This window comes from Neodiprion pinetum, chromosome 2 (genome assembly GCF_021155775.2).
Source record: "Neodiprion pinetum isolate iyNeoPine1 chromosome 2, iyNeoPine1.2, whole genome shotgun sequence".
In the NCBI taxonomy this organism is placed as follows: domain Eukaryota; kingdom Metazoa; phylum Arthropoda; class Insecta; order Hymenoptera; family Diprionidae; genus Neodiprion; species Neodiprion pinetum.
The window spans coordinates 4,378,834-4,400,046 of record NC_060233.1 but is presented as its reverse complement, the minus strand read 5'-3'; the positions used below and the strand labels follow the sequence as shown (position 1 = coordinate 4,400,046).

Here is a 21,213-nt window from a genome sequence, read left to right as displayed (position 1 = left end):
TTGTCACCCTGGTTATAGCAGTACCTGCTATAATAAGTACATCATCGCCGTGCATATCCAGCCCAGACGTCCCTCCGGTATCCTCGTGTAGAAGACATTCAGCTGTCGGTCCGAATCGAAAAGCGAATAGCAAAACGCAGACGTAAACAGTTATATTATACCAACCAGCTCCAATTGTTTCCGACCCACGCTTGCGGCCGTCGTTGCATAGCATCGCACACTCTGGCCTATTTTTATCGGCGTGATTAATGGCGGACTCTGTTGTACGCGGCGCGTAACGTCGACGTGATACACGTGTCTCTTCGCCATCCACCCCCGTGCACCTCGATACGACACGTGATGCAGATTCGCACCGGATACCAGGCATTCTACTCATCTCGCTCCAACCGCGATCTCGAACGCGAATTTAGCTCGGGGACTCCGAAACTTATTATTGCCGCTATTATTAGCCGCGCCGCCTCCGCCGCCCCCGACGACTACCGACCCGAACTCCAGAAGGACAGACGGATCGTCGAGTCTGGCGAGAAATGAACAGACCCGTGACATTCTCGGCTTATTAATAAGGCGGCAGCTCTCGGTTAGCCGCAACAAAGCGGTTCTCAGCCCTCTTCGTCGAACCCTACGTACCACGCTCCCTGTATGCCCGCTCGTTAATTGTCCCTCCACAGCTCTCCGTGGGTTCGGTTTCGGAATTTCGTCAGCTGTTAAGGATCGATGATGGATCATTATCTACGACAATTCAAGCGACCACTCGTTTGTACTTTTCTAGTCTTCATCCAGAGGCAGAGTCGGAAAGAAATGGACAGACGAGATTAGGGTTGACCCTGACCCGGCGAAATATTGACACTAAACGCGGACAAGTTGAGAGCATTCATCGTCGACGTCGTTGTCACCGTTGTTCTGGTAACGGTGTTGGGAGGCGATCCGGACTCCGTTCCGTTGTCTCCGGAGCTTGAGTATAATAATTTATGACGGGGCTGACATAACCCGCGCGAAATACATCGTGTACGACATTGTGTATCACGTCAGCGGGTGCGAAGCGACGACCCGCAGACGCGCTCTGCTATGGGTCCAGGGTCTGCCGGAGGACGATGAGAGGCTGGAGAGACCGGCGAACAACGATGGAGTGAGTGGTCGCGGATGAGGGGGAGGGACCACTGCCGAGTTGTAATGCTACAAAGAAGCGAAGAGAGGTAAAGACCCGAAGAAACAAAGCGAACAAGATTACACACAAAGGCTTTAGTGTATAACCTGTACTCGTGATCAACTACTTAACATTTCCCTGCCTGCCTGCCCGCAGCTCAGACACAACGCATTTGCTACGTGTCAACGTGCGAGATCGTTGCTTTTTGAATACAGTCACCGGGCATGCTGTTCTTCTCTCAAGTCTTCATACCTTCTGTCATCTTTCGCTTTTCTTCCACCCCTTGTCCGTCACGTTAACTTGGGTAGCTTACAGTTATCGCTGTTGGTTATTTCAACAGTGGCACGATACGAAACAACACTCTGTTTGGGGTGGTCGACAGTTGTCGGTATTTTATTGGACCTTGCGAAGAGTTACAACGTCGAAGGTAGTATAATCAGAGATTTATATACGAATCACCGTAGTCGAGGAGTTTGTCATTCAAGGATTCGAGGAATAGTCTTCGACCGATTAACCTGATTACTTGTGATGACTGGTGTCCTTCTTCGCTAAGTCAAACGTGGGTGATCCCGATCCTTCGAGGTTTTGTTTACTTTTTCTAAGCCTGGAACAGTTTCAAAGCACCTGGATCATGTCTTGACTCCGGTTCCAATACCTCGACTGGAAACTTTTCTAAGCTACACCATGAATCGTGATCCAATGCCACTGCAGTTCTGCATTGGTTCTCCTTACCTGCGTTTTTCGCATTAATAAAACAGCGATAAAATTGTTTTTCCAACATTGTGGAAGCATGACGAACGACGGCAACTGCCTATTAAATCGCGATAGCCGTATGCGTGCCCTGAATCCTCGCGCATAATCGAAGGTGGTGTTCGAGGCCTTGGAGGACATAGCACGCGTCCGACGACGAGGCTTCTGCACGTACATAGGCATCGGACGAACGACCCGCTAATAGGGTTTGCGGGCCTTAAAAACGCGTCTTATTTCTAGACGCGCCCATGTGCGTATAATAACCCACAAAGAGCCCGGTCTCTCTTCACGGACGCATCCGCGATGTGCGTGGGTGTTGTGGAACGAGAGATAAAAGAGACGGAGCCTGGGTTGCGGTCCAGGCTTTGCTCGGGAGTGCACGAGCCAACGAGCATGCACGCCTTCCCGGTATATTTGACAAATATGGTTATATTCTCTAGCAGGCTCAACCTTACACGCGTGTATTACCTCACTCTCTCTCTCTCGAACTGTGACTCCGTTCAATATTTGAACCTTGTACATGTGTATACCGTGCGGAGACATGCGACGGCACATATATTCACCCGTTAACCACCCACGGTATATATTCACCCGACTCCGTGTGCACAAGCTCATCTGTCTCTTGTCGTATACCTCCTACCTTCGCCGACAAGAAAGGTCAGGCGTATGTATGCATATTCGAGTTTCCAACTGCAGTGCTCCGACGAAACCTTTCGTTGTACATCCTTTTCCTTTTATTTGAAAATGTGATTCGAAACTAGCCCTTTGCCCCCCGGAATAATATCGTCATTCCAGAACCCTCGGTGGTTCTTAGTTGTAGTTTGAACGGTTTCAACGGGCTTAAAAGTTCACGCTTCGTGCCGATAGTCGAGGTATGAAGTGATCAGGGACTTTGGTTTCTTCATTCAAGAATGCGTTTCGATTCTTTCACGCGCGATCCGTCATCAGTGGAAATTAACGCATGCACGACGTTCTTGATCACTGAAAAACAAGAGTTTGTCATTCGAATGTGAAACACTCGTGTCGACCTTCATGGATCTTGTAAGGAAGGTATCTTAAGTCAATCCCTCCGATTTGATTTAGTTTATGTTATACGCTGTAGTAGACTAAAAACTAAGCAACACGTATTTTTCTTTATCTGCCAGTAAACATTTAAAGGCAGTGAAAATGACCCCCAGAAATGAGGGATTAACCAACGGGACGATATCCTGATGCGCTTCACGTATTCGAACGAAACCAACGCTGGAAATGTCTTACCAACGAATATAAAAAATCGGAGATATCGACCTGGGATACCTTCCTCGTTGGTGCATTCCAACCGACATTTTGACTACGCACGAAGCTTTTTCCAGCCAATTGAAAAGCCACCTTTCTCAACGCCTGTAGAAGCTGCTTCTATCACCTTCCGAACCTTCTTTTTTGCAATACGGTACCTAAAACGAGGCGCGGTATAATTTGTTGGGCTTCTTCACGGTGCAGGGAGGTCTCGATTACCAAGGCACGGCATTGTGCTTAAGGAGTGTTAGAAACGGACTATTTCGAGTCTCGATATAAAGGCTGATTTAAATACCTACACGTGTCGGTCGGGTATGACTTGGATTGTTGCGTTGTCACGATATACGTCGGATACACCGCGGTAACTACGTCTTACGTGTCACACTGATTGTGCTCACGCGTGGGTGGGTGCATGGGACGTAAACTCGAGGAAGTGTAGCGCTCTCGGTGTCTCCGTTGGATTTGTCTCACCCGCGACGGTCGTAACCGGCAATCTGCGGAGCTCGCATCAAGTATAAGGTGTGGGAGATACCGGACTGATTGGAATTCGGCGAATCGACCTCGATCAATCCAACGACAAGATCGCGTCAATTATCGCTTGTCCGTTATTTTCGTCGAAGTCGATTTAATAGGAGAGCAATCTCTCACCTCGGCATACTTTTTTCTCCTTTTTCTCTTGCTACTCATATCGCCCTGCTGCTAGAGATCCTCGAAGCATGTGAACTTGTTGCATGGAACCACTTGTTGCTCGCTGATGTGTAAGAATTTCCGATTCAGCGGTTGGTTTTGGGGTTGAGATTATACGTACACTAACTGCTGCAACAATTGATTTCACTATGTTTTGAGTAATTTTTCTTTCTGTTTTTTTTTTTTTTTAAGCTAGAAGGAGGCTTCGCTTCCGGCTAATTCCGGCCCGTTGTGCAACGATAAAAATAAGTGCGCGGGTGTGGAGGGTACGGTCTCTATTTTTGCGCCAACACCGAACCCGTCGACATAACCGTGTCATAAGCTAAAAGTACACCGGGCGAGCTTTGATGTGGGCATCCTTCAACGTTTCATAAATCCACGGGTGTATGTATAAGCGTTTCGAAGTCTCTCAGCTTCGCGTTTCAAAGCTCTGCTCGGCTCTCCTCTTTCTCTAATACCACGGTTAGGATTCGAGAATCGCCCGTTGAACCGCGACGCGGAGACAAGAAGACGCAGCAGCGCGCCTTGCTTCTTCATTCGCGTGGGCGTCTTTGGCGTGTGTATAAATCTACACAGCAAACGCACAAACCTATACGCCTGAGATGAAAACCGACGGGTCGAGAAGAAGAGGCCGGAGTTGGAGGCGGATGACGTCATCGGCAAAGATTCCGGTCCGTTGCTGCCACGCCGCTGGACCTTCGAATAATTTCCACCGTACAGGCTTAATTGGTTTCAAGTCCCCGCATCGTCCCGACCAAAGCACGATACGTGTACGGGACTTGACGCAGCCGGTAATTCTCTCCAAGATTTTTAAATCCCCTCTCAGATCCTTAAACGTAAACTCTTATGCATTATCGCGCGTCTTTGATGGCGTAACCAATGGTACACGTATCATACCATGCACGGTTGTTCCCAAAAACTAGTCATGAAGTTTCTCACGAGCATTTACTTTGACGTTTTTTGGCGCTTCGCGTACAGACGACTCGCAATCAGCCTCGCTACCAAAGCGCTTATCTATAACTTATTCCAGGGGAAAAGAGAAGAAGGTAAGAGAGAAACGGAGAACGAATGAATGGTAATAAGAGGTAATGGTATAAAACGTTTATCAGAATCGTCCTCGTGGATCAGAGATGATTAATAAAGGTGTAATGTGTACAAACTTTTCAACTGGTCATTCGTGCTCACCGAACGAGGCGCGTATACTTTCACACGCAAATGACCCTATACCGGGTAGGTGAGCCGAAGCTCCCGTATGGATGGATGGTGGTTGAATAGTTGCGTACATGAATGCACATACATCTATCCTGCACCGTTCGTTAACGAGCTATCAAACATTTTCAATTGCCTCTTCCGAATGGCTTATACCCTAAAGCTCTCTCTCTCTCTCTGTCTCTCTCTCTATTTTCCTCTCTCGCATCTCCAGCGGGAGCGATCGTTTGTATTATATTATTATATTTGTGCGTTACGCAAGCTGCGTGTAACGCTCACCGTATGAGCATATTTCACACACACACACACAGGCGGGCAGTCTATACCGGATTCGGCGTAGAGCAGCTCGTAACCTGCATGTGTGATATTTTTAACCTGCGATCCATGAACACTCGTGTATTATTACACGTATAATACTCACTTACCGAACGCGTGGGACCCTTGAGCATAAACAAGCGGATACTGCGTAGGTGAAACGGATTAGAGGTTTACCACTTTGCTCCGCCACCGAGTTAATGGACTTTTCTATATGGAGTAATTTTTCCTCGGGCTACCTTTTGAATTCTGGACCAAAAACAAACTAAGAACGAAATTTAAAAATTACGACCGCGATGAGCTTGTTGTAATTCGTTTCAGTATCTTCCTTCGTTTGTTTAAATATTTGTTTTAAAGAGTTTTTTGGGTTTTTCTTTTTTTTTTTTTTTTACTTATGAAAAGTACAAGTTTCGTTCTTCGAGCAGATTGCGGTTTCATTATTCATCATACCCACCGCTCTCTTTGATCTCGGTTCCAATGCGGTACGTCTGTTCACAGGATTCCATAAACGCGAAGAATCGAGCCTCGCGATCAACAGGTGGGTCCGACACCCTCGTGACCGGCTGTCTTCCGGGGAACAGGAAACGACCGGAGGGTAAGAGAACAAGGGAAACACCGTTGCCTCTCGAATTTTAGATTGATCGAAAATCGGGTGTCGATCGAACGTCTGATGAATCTAATAACGAAAAATCATTTTTTATCTTCTTTTCGTTAAATAAAAACGAAAATTATGTGGTGTAAAGTTTCATCCGATGACTCGATGAATGTCGAAACATTTTTGTAAATCGATTTTACGGTCTTCTACGTTTCGACGACTGCAGCTCTGGCGACAATTTCCGGGATCCCTTGCTTTTATAGTAACGAAATTTGAGAATGATTTATGCAAGTAAGTGTTTGGAAAAAAATCTGTTACAGAGACTCGAGAGACGTCGATATCCGAGAGGCGATATTTTGTATGTAATACGGAGGTACGGACGAGGTATTCCGGGAAGGTGTTCAATCAACGATCGTTTAGTGGTAAGCCACTCGTGTGTAAATATAAATAATATATACGTGCGTTTCAGATATAGGTATATAACAGCTGTATGCCCACCTCTACAGTTGTAAATTATATATTCGACGTAAATTCCGTCATAGAATCGACGTAAATCATCACGTCTTATTATCGGTTAATTTATCACCGTGACGATCGTTCTTTTCTATACATATTCCTCTTCTCGATTATATTATACGTACGTTAAAATTTAAACCCGCTCGGGTCTCGACATTAAAATTTGTAAAAATGACAGCAATGAAAGTTTTACTTTATTTTTTCATTGTATACGACACGTAGACGACATATTTACCGAATTAATTTAATAGGCATATATCTACGCTTAACTAAAACCCGGGGTACTCGGAATAGTTGTAAAAATCATTTTCCGTTTCCATTTGCGAGTTTGAATTCTTCCTTTTTCCCTTTTCAAACTGTCTCACTACATCCTTCTTCAAAGTCGTTGCAGTCGGGCCTGGAAGTACAAGGTGCAGGAAGAACCGAGTCGAACGCTGACGTTGAACATTGATAAAAAAAATTTTAGCCGCGTCGTTCCTGCAACGCGGAACGGAGTTTAGGGCAGCGTTTGATGATCGGCGATAAAAAATCTCATTTTCGTTGCACCTTGCGTTATTGTTGTTGCTGCTGCTGTTGCTTCTCGGGACTCAGCCGCTGAAATATGATTTTCCCAAATCACTTTCTGCTCCGCCCTCCTCGTTCCCTGCGCCCTTACCGTACGATCTACTAAAACCACAGGACGGGACGATGCGATCGTTTGTAATTCGCTGCTGCCACCCTGATTTTATCCTCCTCGGCGCGTGCTACAATTTGACAAATTCAACCGCGTGTCAAGACCGACACTGTATGCGTTGCACCTAACGAGCACCCTGACGGTGTTATTACCGTTAGAAAAAACACCCCGGACGATATCTATTACGCTTCTTATTATACGCTGTGTTTTCGACAAAATTTCATCCCGACACGTGTCTCTAATTTCAGTCTCGTCTGTCTGACGCGAGAGAAAAAAGAAAATATCATACAGAAAGTAAGGCGAGAAAATTTTTCATCTATACTTACAACCTGCCGGATATTTTTTTTACTCTTCTCTATTCACTTTTAACACCCGCGTGGAAGTTGAATTGAAAAAATTTAACCGTACAACACATGTCAAAGTGAGAAAAAAATTAAAAGAACATATTAGAAATTTAGTGATAATAATTAGAATGCCTGTTTCATACACAACTTGTCGTCAAACTTTTATGTTTTCGAGTTTTTTTTTTTTTTCAACGAACTTTACTCCATCCACATGTGATTTACTCAATATGTGGTTTTGAGGGAAATTATCAACGTGTTAAAACAAATAATTAGGCAATTAATACTCTGTTAACATAAACTATTTGGCTCGACAGTTTGTAAATCTTATGTAAGAGCTTATAACTGCGAGACGATGAAAAACCTCGAGGATCGTTTCATAAATAGATGGAATGTCGCAACGTGAGTTGAAGTTCTTGTATTCAAACGCGTCAACATTAATGATTAATTCATATAACGAAGAAAGGAAAGAAATTGTCGTTTGTTAAGATACATGCAATAAGAAAAATATATTAGTCGTACTCGACAATCAATGTCGTTTTTTAATACGTTTCCGAAAAAAAATTTCACGTCTGGGAAGTCTGGTATGACACTTACGTTCTTGGTTGAAAAAAAAATAAATAAAATAAAATAAAAACATTACAGTCACCGACCGCGTTTCTTTCTGTTTCTTCTTACGGATCGAGCGATTGTCGTTTCAAATCCGGAGTCCATGCTCTACGTCTAGAAAGCCACTGTTGAACTTCTGGTACCCTAATACGTGCGAATCGTTGAGTCCTAGATTTTGGCAAAAATTTCCAAATTTTCGAGTTCTCCAAGGCTCCGCGGGTACCTGAAAAAATGGAACTAGCCAAAAGAAGAAAAAAAGTAAGGAGCACCTTGCGTATAGTTTCTTTCCGCATCGAGTGAGGGGCCCTTCCGTACCTTATCATCAAGTCTTTAAGCGCCGGAGCCTCGCGTCTGCTGCGGTGTAATTTCGCGGTTTTTTCGCAGTTGCAACGAAAAACAAAAGAAAAAAAAAAAGAAAGAAAAAAACCGTCCGAAGGTATAAAAAAATGGGGGGCAACCTTTTCGAGAGCGTCCCGAGCCGCAGCGGCAATACTCGAAACAAGGTAGGTACGTCATTTAAAGCAGTTCCTCTTATCTAGATCGCATTGTCCCGCCGTCTGGATGTATCACCTCCCACACAATGGGCGAACGTCAGTGGCGAACACACGAGCAGTCGGGTAATCGGGCGGGTATCGCAACTCCTCGCGCACCGACAAAGCCGACGAACCCTCGAGCAGCCCCGACGTATTCTATTACCTGCGAGACCACGCCGCGAAGGTGTAGTTGAGTCGATCATCCCGCCGCTTCTTATTTACCTCCTACAGGAGCCAACGGTCGGCTAGCGAACGCTAGGAACAAGGAACACGCCAATTTTCATGTACCTACTCGGATTGGCTCCGATTTTTCCGCCCTGCAGGATAACATTTAACCCGTAAAATGCCTTTTTATTTTTTAGTAGAGAAACACCTTTTGGACGATCTTCAGATGCCTTGGACATGTTTCGGAAATTGAGTTCCCTTTCAATATTTCCATTTTTCTCGCAATTTGAGAATAATTTTACCAAATTACATAGCGGCAATCGATTTTTGAGAAAATTTTACCCCCGTTTTATATACCTGACAATTATTTGACACGCAGTGTTTCTTGAGAAAATCGTTAAAAACGATAATCAAGATTGCACACTATAGTATACGAAAGAGCGAATGGGTTATAGAATTTCAAGTAACGATCTCAAATTTTACTTCTTCGTCAAACCTGTCACAGTCACGGTGGAGAGTTTTTTGGTTCTGCTATCGAACAAATCTAAGGAATTTTTATATTTTTTTTTTTCACCAACTACATAAATTTGTGAGGACAAAAAACTTCATTGCAGGATTCGAGTAAAAATTCATTTACGTACATAGCACATGAAATTTTTTTGTTGGTTCGCGCACGTACAGTGAAAATTGAATTGCCTCTAACACAATTAATTTTTCTTTACGACGAATGAAAAAATTATACCTACGTATGTGTATATTATATAAATATTGATTTAGCCTGTGAAGAATTATTGGAAGATCGATTTATTTATTGTACATTTGAATTTTCACCTGCTATAAATGCAGGGAATGTTTTTTGTTTTTTTTTTTTTCTTCACTGATTCTGCAAAATCTATGGATTTTGAACGAGTTTAGCCAGGGTTTCTCTCCATCGCTATACCATAGCCGTAAGATAGAAGCCGTTGCCTGTTGGTAGGCAAGGCGAAGAAGGAGGTGGAGGCAAGGAAGGCAACCTGCCTCGGGAGATGCGACGTAGCTCCCGTACGTGAGGCCAGTGGATCTCATTTGCGTCCTTCGTCTTTGGCGAACAGAATATTTGGTAAATGAGTGCCCAATGAATTTAGAGATAAAACAATTTCGAGATCATAGATGCTAAGCTTTCGCTTCTTCTTGACTTCCGGTTGTTCGTTGTAAGGAAAAACGCCTCCATGTCACATCGACAATAATTTAATATGGATCATCGGTATTCTGGCATGAGAAAATTATAAATCGAATAGCTGAAGATCTTTACAAACGTTGAAACTCTCTCTGTTCATTCCGTTCAAAGATATTGACAAGTGTAATCACGTATTCTCGCAAAGTTTTATGCGCGTATGAAGAGGGACATTTTTTTTCCAATCGTAAATGTCTAAATCCCGGAGTATTCAAAATCTAACTGTGGATTGACTGAATACAATTTCTCGTCAACTTTACATCCGTACAAAAGTTATATTTTCGAAACTCTGTGTCTCGCGCGTTATAAATCGCCAGAATATACCTATTCCTCGATTAAATCAGAACACCTAAAACCCAATTAGCCAACCCAACCAAAATATGAGTCGATTTAAAAATCGGTTGAAAATCAAGAAAACTTAGTACAAATACATCTATTTATAGCAATTATAATGATTAACACCAATTTTTCCACTTATTCTATTCCATTGAATCTATACATTCGGTTAAAACTACATATTTGTCAGTTAAACAAAGCCTGAACATCAAACTATAGCAAGAGCCAAGATACAAGAAAATGCAGTCCGATTGACCATAATAAAAAACAATAGTAACATGTATAATAGATTTTTTGTTTGCAATTACAAAACTGACCGTCATTTATCGTCCTACCATATTTTTGTAAAAAAAAAAAAATCACTAACCAAACCTAGAAACGTCTCTTGGTCGGCAAAAGGGGCGGACGGCGGGAGAGAGGGGGCGGTTGGATGAGAGCCTCGATGATTGGGCCCAATTACAGGTGGCGCGGGCGTCGTCCCGGGGCCCGAGTACATAGCAGTGTCTCTGACGGTTGAATACCGCGGCTCTCAGAGCGCAGGAGGGTATTTCTGCCGTCCGGCATGAGGCCGCGAGGCCGGCAGGTGTATACAAGAGGCCCCGTACAGTAGGTATAGGCATCCCGGAGTCTCGGGCCCCGAGTTCAGCCCTTCCGCCCGTACCGCAAAGAAATTAAAGTCCACTTGACTCGTTGATTATCGGTGTCACGTACTCGGTAGCCACCGCTGGCTACCCTTGCCCTTCCTCTCCTAACCCTCGTCCCCTTGATCCTCATCCTCCTTCTCCCTACTCGCTCATCAGCCCACATGTATACCCGCGTATAATGTGGATATAAGGAGAGTTTAGCCTCGTCCTGCGGGACGACGCGAAATATAATATACGAAGGAAACTATAATAATTTCGCCAGGTGGTCGTTTTTCTGTCTAATCGCTGGATGGGAGGGTATTCATATATTATCATACCCATCGTTGCGATCATTTGTGACAGGATTTCCCAGAAATTGTGAAATTTATACAGATTTTTTTAGGCAAACGATTAGACGCGTAAAACAGTTTTATGCTCGTGGTATGAATATGAAATTTAATTATGGCTGATCCGATACAAAAACTGAGGACGGATGAAGAATTTTCTGCAACACTTGATTATTTAAAAAAAATTCTTGAGATTCTTTCACGTACTGTAGGATAAAATTTATAGAGCATCTCGCGAAGCTGGATCTTCGAGAATCTAAATTGATTAATAAAACTTATTTTGAGATCTTATTTTGCATAGCTTAACGAATTCTTTGATACAGTTCTTTAAGAAGTTACGGGTTAGAGTATCAATCAATTACCAAGCAACATACAAGGTCCTTAAACTCTATGAATTTTTTAATTTCTAATTTTTTTTTTATTTTTCGTCATTACTGTTAAATTACAATTTTTTGGATACAAAATAAGAATTCCTTTTCTTTTGTAACATCCAGTATGTACCTATTACTATTCTTTTTTATCGGCTCATTTGACTGATAAAAAATGTAACAAACTATGAACAAACAGATTCAATATTGTAGTAGCAAAAAAAAAAAAAAAATGTGACATTAAAGAGAATAATAATCGCACTGAATGGATTTACTTGCTTAGGGACACCACCATTCCCGTAACGAAAATAGTATATTATGTAACAAGTAGACAAACTCGGTCTTTTCGGTCCGAGCGTAAGTTTGCAATACGATTCGTAGCTGAGCCGAAAACGAATATTGAAAATACGCGAGACAAAAATACCGTTGCCATCTTATTGTCCACGATTCCTTACACAACGAGAGTACGCCACGCGTTTTATCAAGAATCACGAAATTGAGGTTAGCCTCTCGCGATGTAAAATTTCTTCGCAACAGCGCATGGCCGGAGTACAGAAAAGACCACTTTCAACACCTAGGCGTCAAAAGTATCCATTCCAGTACTCCGCGCACGCGCAATTCGCCGTCTCACTCTACACCGTCACGAAAACGACTACTTTGCGCACGGATAGACCCGTGAAAAAAAACGCTCAAAACACACTAGCTCCGTACAAATGAAATTTTTTCTCATCTTCACCGTAGGGTCATCGACTATCGAGGCAATCGTACGTCGACGGTCCCCGCGAGTGCGTGGATCATCACCGGTGATTACAGAGGTACCCACGCGGGTGTTCCGTACGCTGAGGCGTAGAAGGGGGCAAGGAGCGGTGAGAAGAGGAGAGGGTGGGGGGGGGCGTTCCTCCTCCTACCCCTCCTGCCCTCCCTACCCCATCCACCGGACCCGTGCAGTAATGAATTCCACCCTCGATATAAACGTAATGACCACCTCGGGGCCCAGACGTGGGCGCTGGCCGGCAGTTATGCCTATACGTGCCTTGAGACGCTGCCCTACAAGGTAGCGCAGAGGCAGAGGCGAAGGCGCGCGCCTCGGTCGCGCATCGGGAGCGACGCCGGGCTGACGTCCCGGGTTCCCGGTCGCGTCCTAGGGAGAGAAGAGGAGAAGACGAAGAAGAAGAAGAAGAAGAAGCGGCGCCGATTTCCTCGCCGCGTTTCGTTCCCTCGTTCGGGGAGGAGATTCCCTACGCTATCATTAAGACGAGGGATGCTGCTGCTGCTGCTGCGCAACGTTTGCGCAGATCCTCGGTAGCGGTCCCAAGATCTTCGCCCTCGGCCTCCCGCGCCTCGTGCCCACTTTTTTTTTTTTTTTTTTTTTATTACCCAGCCTCCGGGGAAAGATGGGGCCTCTTGTAAAGCGCGCGGAACTGCTGCGAGTCGGTACTAAAACAACTGGTGCTAAATTACGCGCGAAATTAAACTCCGGGAGTCGATCGTTGTTTTCGTCGAAGATTTCGCCTTTCTTATTCCTATCATATTTTCGGCATGTTTTTACGAACTATCGTTTCTTTTCTTTTTTTGCCTACCGCGGTTTTGGAAGAATTTTTCTTCAAGGTTTTCTTTTGATCGCATTTGGACTACGATTTATCGGTAGACCGTGATTGTTCGTCTCTGAAATCTATCGACGCGGTGCGTGAAAAGTTATTGTAATTTATATAGGTAGATATTTTTGACAAAATTGTTTTTTTCCAATCCCGTGTTCACTTGTTCAGAGTATTTCGATGCAAATCGCAACGTACAGCCAGAACCGATAATAAATGGAGAACTTTCGAAAGTATGTGAATTTGACAAAATTAAGAAATAATTTTCATTTTTTAGACGTAAATAATGAAAGAAAAAATAATTTTATCGTGTAAAGTATGCCTTTGTAGAAACTAGAATGATATTGCGGATTTTAAGAAAAATGCACCTATTTTCTCAAACATTTATTACTAATAACAATTAAGCAAACGTCAGTTTCGCATTTAAATTTTTAAACAAAAGTGATTTAAATGCGAAACTAGGGTTTGTTTTAATTGTTATTCATAATAAATGTCGCAGAAAATAAGCAATTTAAATTTTATTAAAATCTCAAACATCGTTCTAATTTCAACAGAAGTAAACTTTGTGTAATAAAACAATGTTTGCTCTTATGAATCACGTAGAAGAAATCGAAATCTGGCATCTACAACTCAGACTCAAAATTTGCGCTTACCGTTGATCATTTATCAACGTAAAAAAAGACAGGAGCAAACTTTACAAGTAACAAATAAAGATTCCGCTCATCATTCGATGTATAAAATCAAAATTTATTTATTTAAATATAATCTGAAAACAACAAAAAAAAGAAAAATTCTTATTGTTAACCTCAATCGTTTAGAAATTTACGAAAAACTTGCAAAAATCCATAACACGGAGACTAGAAAAATCATCTCCCATCAGTTGCCCCGAAGTTTTACGGACCTTCGGTCGCTCTGACGAGCCCGGATTTTTTGGTACTCGAACATTGCGCCCGAGGGTTGTGAGTCGGTGACCGGATGGGTTCCAGGATTACAGTTTCCGAAGTAGTGCTTGCCCAAAGGAGAACCTATAATACTCTGGTCTCAAAGTATCGTTGCATGGTCCTGAGCAGTGAGGGGCCGAGTTTTCGGCTCGGAGCGATGTATGCAAACGACTGTTTAAAACGGGATATTTGAGTAGCCTCGCTCCTCGCTCCTCGGTTCAGCTGCAATCTTTGTTGCCGTTTGGCTCCGGCACATTAGAGAACCGCGTCTCGCAGGCGGGCCTAAAACCGGAGCAAAAAATCCCGCCGCGGAAATTGCCCGGGGCCCGAGAATCGCGCGCAAGTTATCGCTAAATATCAGCACGGGATTGACGAAGAATCGAGAGCTTGCGACTTTCGGGCGACCTTCGCGGGAAGTCGAGAGTGACGTTTCTGCATAATTAATAATTAGAGGGCGCGCTGCTGCGGTAAAGCGGAAATTGCGGGATTTCCTTGGCGCGCGCGGCAGAAAACTCGGCTCTGCTTATTCCGAGAGGATAAAACCATTTCAACTCGCCTCGGCTCCGCGCCTAAGAACCGTGAAAACAGCGAGATAATTGTAAAAGTTCAGTCGAACGGCCGTCATTCGTTTAGAAAATATTATCTCTATTATAAACGCGTAAAGCCTGCGGATTCATGACCGCCGTCTTACCATACTCGACGTTGTATTCTCGTATAATATTTCACGCGCCGAGTAAAACCGACGCGGATTATGGCGCTTGCAACGAAATATAGAGAAACGCCCTGCTTCGAACCGCTTTTACCGATCTTTCCAAACACGGCGAATATGATAAATTATTAATTTTATAATCACGAGGTGATTCTGCTGATTTTTCTTTTGCGTTCGCGAAGGTGAAGATCATTTTTCTTTTGTTTTTTTAAGATGTATGTACCGTTCTCAGGTCTTGGAGTATATTTCTAACTTCCCGCTTGTCTGTTTTCGGAGAAAAAAGGAAGTTATTTGCAAAAACCCCGATAATGAAAAGTTGAATTTTCACTAGATAACTCCGTGTTTTGAAGTTTAGAGAATCGCCTTCGTCGGATTTCAATGTATTTGGTCTCATCGACGCAGCTTTTCTAAACTTAGAACTGACGAGATTTCGGCTTCGATCGGTAGTTTTTCAATTATTTAAATAACAAAATTCCAAAAAATTAAATAAAAATGATGCCATCTTGAGAACAGATGAATGGATTTGAACGGAAATTGGTACCGAGAGGTTTCTTGAATCACTAATCACGATTTTAAGGTCAGCTTTGCGAAATTTAAATTTGGCAGATTCGATAAGCTGAAAAACAAACTAACAACAATTGGATTTCGATAAAAATTGGTACTCGCTGATTTCTTGATTGGTTGATCACGAATCCGAAGTCAGATTGCAAAATCGAAAATGGCGAACCAATGTGGTGGAAAAAAATTAAAAAATATTCCTATTTTGATAGAAATTGGCAGACGAAGGGTTTTTGGATCACCGAAAACGAATCCAAGCTCAAACTTCCAAAATTTGTAACGCTGGATCTATCGTAGTGGTTCAAAATAAGAAAAAATGGTCATATTTTATGTAACACGGTATCCGAGAGCTTTAAAATCGTTAAACACGAATCTGAATTTGTAGTTCGAAATTCCAAATCGATATTATTATTTTTTATTCTCTATAAGCTTGGAACTTACAGTGTGAGAACGGGAAGTTAGAGGGCTGGCTCACGGCCAGCCTAAAGCCGCCTGTTTCTGGACACTATGCGCAACGATTCGACTTCGGGTGAAGAATTCTCGGACGGCAATCCGATGCTCGAGACTTGACAGTCGCTCTTTAGGCTTCGGGCCAACCGCGACGCCCACTCGAATCGATAAAATTGGCACCTATATTAGATCAGACTTGGATCTCGAATCCCGGAAGTGCGGGTATCGCCGCCTCAAAGAAAGCAGGACAGCTGTCGACGATCACAGCGCTTTAAATTTCCACCGATTTTTCGTAGTCGATGAAGATAAAGGATTGATTTTTTTCACGATTTAAAATCCACGAACATTTTTTGCATACCTGCAATTTTTGAATACACTATACAGTCAGAGAAATTTTTAGTTTCGGTTATCGCTCGGTCCTTGACCATTTTCAATTTTTTACCCCAATCGAAAAATATAGATCTAAGTAGAAAATGAAAATTAGTTTTCTACCTGTTACCGGAAAGTCTGGTATCCGTTACTATTCTTCCTCATTACGACCACTGTTGCTATATTTTATAATTCCAACAATATTCAAACAGTTTTTTTTAACCATACCTGTTTTACTCAATTTTTCTAGTTTTACGAAACGCCGAATTCCGAGACGAAAGTAATCCTGACTCTTCGATCTCCGATCTCTCATCTCCGGGGCGAAGGAATGCCGATTTCTCAGTATGAAACGAGCTCTCGCTGGCTGTAGTGAGAATACCCTGAGTGAACTGGATCTAGTAGATATACGAAATACGGAAACCGAGTGAAAGAACGACGTGCAAGAAGTAGACACGTGGAAGAAATCAAGGAATCGCCAAGAAATTCTCTAAGACATATTTGCGATTCTTCCACGAACCGGATAAATCGTGAAGGAAAAAAAGTCCTGATTTGATCCGAGAAACAAGTACATCTGTGGTAATTTAATCTTAACAGTTTTCAATTATAAATAATACAAGTAAATGCCAATTCATTTTGTCAAATCGAGACAATAAATTCTCCGCACATAATACCCGTTGAGATAAATTTATTCTTACGATCAGCTCGCTTTAGCGATCACTCGAGTGTGAATTAATTCGGAATAAACTGCGTTAATTGAGCCTGTAATTAGGTATATTTAATCATACGTTAGGTAGTAAGCTTCGAGTTCTTAATTCGTAACTATCACCGCGCCTTGCGTACTTACGGCTGTCAGAAGCTTTCCATATTTTACCTCAACGGCGAGGGAATATGATAATTAATAATACGTTCGCGCGCTGGATTTAATTGGAGTGGCACACGAGCTGCGTCAAGAGTGTATAAAATCAGCATCGCTGTGTCGAGTAATTCGCAAGACTGCGTCTCATCTGCGTTCTCATATATTCAGCAAGCTGGAGGGGATAAAGACAAAAAGAAAGAAGAAAAAAAAAAAAAAAAAAACGAAAAGAAAAATCGGAGGAGGGAAAAAGGAAAACCGACCAACCGTTCATGGTGCTAAGTACATACCCATATCCACGCAATTTGCTGGCTCGATTTTCCCGGCTGCTTCTCAGCTTGCGCAGAGTTAATCTGCGACCTGCTGCCTCCGCAAGAGAGAAAGGAATTATGGCGCCCCCGCTCAATAACATTAGTAAGAAGGAACTCCGCTCCACGTGTTCAGTTTGAGATGAAGTGACGGATACGCGTTATTAACGACCCTCCGTAACATCGCGGACGAGTTTAGATCGAAGACGACTTGTTTAACCGACTCAACGCAACGCTGAGGCGGAATCGAGTGTGTATCGTGTTAACGAAACTAGCTATCGCAAATTACGCCGAACGAATCGTGTGTACAAAGTACCTGGATGTCGTGGGTATTTAATTCGTTGTGTATATTAGGGCGGAAATTTTGGCGTGGGGTTGAAGTTCCGATTTTAAAAAGATCCGAAAGCGTCATATTCCGGATTCTTTTACAGAGAAGCTTGAAGTAAAGATAACAAACTTTTAAGAAACATCAAAGTTTCGAATGGTCCGAAACTCGCACGCTCAAAGTTCCGCCCCGAAAATCTTTAGCCCGCATAAAATATACCGGATTCAATTAACCGTCCGAACGATTCAAGGGAAAAAATGAGCAGCAATTTTGCGATATTTGCGGTTCCAGCTGTAAACTGTCGGCATGAGACATAAACTTTTAGCGAGTCTTGAACCGTTTTTTTCCCAGCCTTTCTCAAACGGGCTGCGGTTGAGTAATTAGAGCCGTTCGTTACGTAAACGTGAAATTATTGCCGTGTATCATCCTGGCGATAAATTAAACGCCGAGGCATTTAAAGATTTTGCCTTCCTCGGAGGTCATTAAGTGGCTCTTTGGGCTCAGCTCCTGCTCCTGCTATTCCTGCTGTTGCTGCCGCTGGTGAGTCAAGGGCACTGAGGGTGCAGGACGAGATGCGGTCTCAGGGTGACGGAGGAAAGGGTGCGAGGAGCGAGAAGCGAGAAGAAAGAGTGAGAGAGAAAAAGAGAGAGAGAGAGAGAGAATCGGACGAAGCTTCGAAGCAAGGAGCGTTGCAGTTAATATCGCCGCCCGGCAGTATATTTTACGAGAGATACGATCTTCGAGATGCCTCGCTAAAAGCTACACGTGTTTATCAGTGTTAGACTCCGACTCGCGTCTCGACCGAGTCTCGCTTTATATATTCGCAATTTTGTCTCCCCAACGTGTCGCGTCTCGGAAATCGGAGAAGTGCAAGAAATTTCGTGTTTTTTTCTTTTTTTTTTTTTTTTTTTCTTCTTCGTAATTGTTTTTTTTTCTTTTCTCGTTCTCGAATATCTCCTCCTTATGATTAATGTTTCACTGGTTTCCTGAAACCTGAACAGCGGCCACCAGGTTCTATGTCCTGTTTACCGTTTCACCTCCGACGTTTTTTTGTATCCTCTTTATTACGGAAACAAGATATCTAACAAGAAGAAAGAAAGAGTTGCCGATAAGTTTCCTATCGATCTGATCAATGTTCGATTGCGTTACGTCGTCGTGATAATCGAGATCACGGTAATTTAAACGTTCATCGGTTTTATCGGCGTCCCGTAGACCGTGAGATCATACTCGTTTATGACATTTCAGCAATATTAAGTAAATTGTTCCTACACTGCTGCTGTATAATCGCATGGTGCATGTTTCATGGGTATAATCAACTTCCGGAATATAAAAATACACCGGCGCGTCTCAATTCTCGACAGTTTTCAACCATCGACGACTAGCGATGGCCGCTAAGCTAATAATAATCGATCTATAGATCGTTTCGTATTCTTATAAAACGGTGCATTTACGAAATCAAAATTTCTCAAATTTCAGTATATAGTCTTAATGGCGGAAAAATTTTCATGATTTATAGTTTAATTCGTAATATTTTTCAATTTCAGGTGAACATATTCATTTGTCCATTAATTATTACACAAAATAGGTACTTAGTAAATAAAACAATCATAACAATTCACTTTAACCTTTATATACTTCAACCACATAAATTGATATTTCGTTGCCTCGTTCACGGGGGTAATAAATCGAGGTTGAAAAATTATTGATTACACTCGATTAATCGAGATTTTCGATGAAATCGATTATTTCTGGTAATTCTTAATCGACGATCAATAATAATAATAATAATAATAATAATAATAATAACAACAACAACAACAACAACAACAACAACAGTAATATTTAAAACGTTTTCAACCTCACAACACATGTCAGACGAAATTAAATTATTACATTCGGTACGTCCGAAGTTTCAATTTTTCATACAACACGCGTCGAGGTTTTTCATAATTCTGTTAAATTTATGTATTACGTTCTTTTTTTTTTTATTATTATCATTATTATTACACTTTGTTACTCTCCTTTCAGAAGGAGAGGGACGCGCGTCTGCCGCTCAGACACGCGCATCACGTCCTGAAAATCGGCCCACATTACCCGCAAGTTCAAGATAATCGCCTTCTGGACTCCATGCTTATACGATCACCGCCTCGTACCTTCCATACGGTTGTACAGCATTCGAGTTAAGGCGCAAGCCCGGCTACTCCTCGCGATTACGTGCGCAAGGGTATACGTATAAACCTGGGCCCTGTCTTAACCACTGCAGACGATACCCGTCGCACCGTCATCCTTGCCTTTTACCCTCGGGCTAAATTCCCGCCGTTCTACGGCACCGCGCGGTTTTCTTTTTCGCTGCTTCGTTTTTCGATCATTTTTCCCGGCGCACTCAAGCTTATGCATATTATTGGGTCTTATCCTTCTGTAAAAATCTGTAAAGTCTGCAAAGCCAAGAGTCTGTGAAATTTTAATTGTTATCGTCGTTGACAGAAAAGCTGGGTCAACTAGTTGAGAATCTAGAAATCGGCAAAACTTTTTCACATCGTTTATTGATAAAAATTCACCGACTTTTATACAGAAATCGATTATCAGCTGATTATTTTTCAGCCAAATATTTAGAGGATAACCTTTATATGCACAAATAGTTTATGTCGAAACTTTTCTGTTGTCTTTTTTTTTTAATTGCAAGCGTTTCTTTCCTTATTCATCTTGTTCGGAGATCGAAACTCGCTTTGATCGATGATATGTGGATGCGATTAATTTGTGGAATTACGTTTTCTCCTTTGGGTGAAACGCTCAGGCGTTTATAAATTTTCAATCTTTCCTTATTAATAATGCATCCGCATCTCGCTACTGGATGAATATTCACGCGCAGAGTTTCCGGTTCGCGCAATATTCCCCGGGCTGCAATCTGCAGGCGGCTGTGTTATTTGCGCGGTCACCAGCTCGCAATTTGCATTATCCGCTTTTTTCGCCAACCAAGTTGGTACGTACCGATAACTCGAGCTCCGGATTATTATACATTGCAGGCAAAAAATACGTATCCTAGCCTCAATTGTTTCACCCGCAGTTGAGGAGGATAAGTTCTTCATCTTCTTCTTCCTCTTCTGTTTCTCCGGTAATTCTTCTAATTATAAATTCACCAATTAAACCCGCGAGCAGCCCTTGGCAAAAAGAAGAAAAAGAAGAAAAAATCCGCGAGCAACTCGTTTGGCAAAGAATTCCGCGTTCGCCTCGCGCGATCGTTAAGACAGATGAAAAAATAAGGGGGTAAAGAAGGGAAAAGGAGAAGGAGGAAGGGATATGAAAGTGAAGAAGAGAGGAAAAATAAAAGAAAAGTACCCTGCTGCTGCTGCTGCTGCTGCTGCTGCTACAACTTCTCACCGGATATATCTCGCAGACTCGAAACAGC

At 42.7% G+C, this 21,213-nt stretch overlaps 1 long non-coding RNA gene across 4 annotated transcripts in view; it reads left to right on the top strand.

The window, feature by feature from the left end:
• The window catches only part of LOC124211190 (uncharacterized), a 30,290-nt gene extending 13,313 nt beyond the window's left edge, over positions 1 to 16,977 (top strand). For 3 of the 4 annotated variants that reach the window (XR_011176410.1, XR_011176411.1, XR_011176408.1), the window contains 3 exons: positions 5,879 to 5,975; positions 6,296 to 6,397; positions 16,572 to 16,977. This is a non-coding gene — a long non-coding RNA (uncharacterized lncRNA). Of the gene's footprint in view, positions 1 to 4,048; positions 4,648 to 5,878; positions 5,976 to 6,295; positions 6,398 to 16,571 lie in introns of all 4 variants that reach the window. The other variant, XR_011176409.1, reaches the window with a different exon arrangement.
• The last annotated feature ends 4,236 nt before the right edge of the window (positions 16,978 to 21,213 follow it).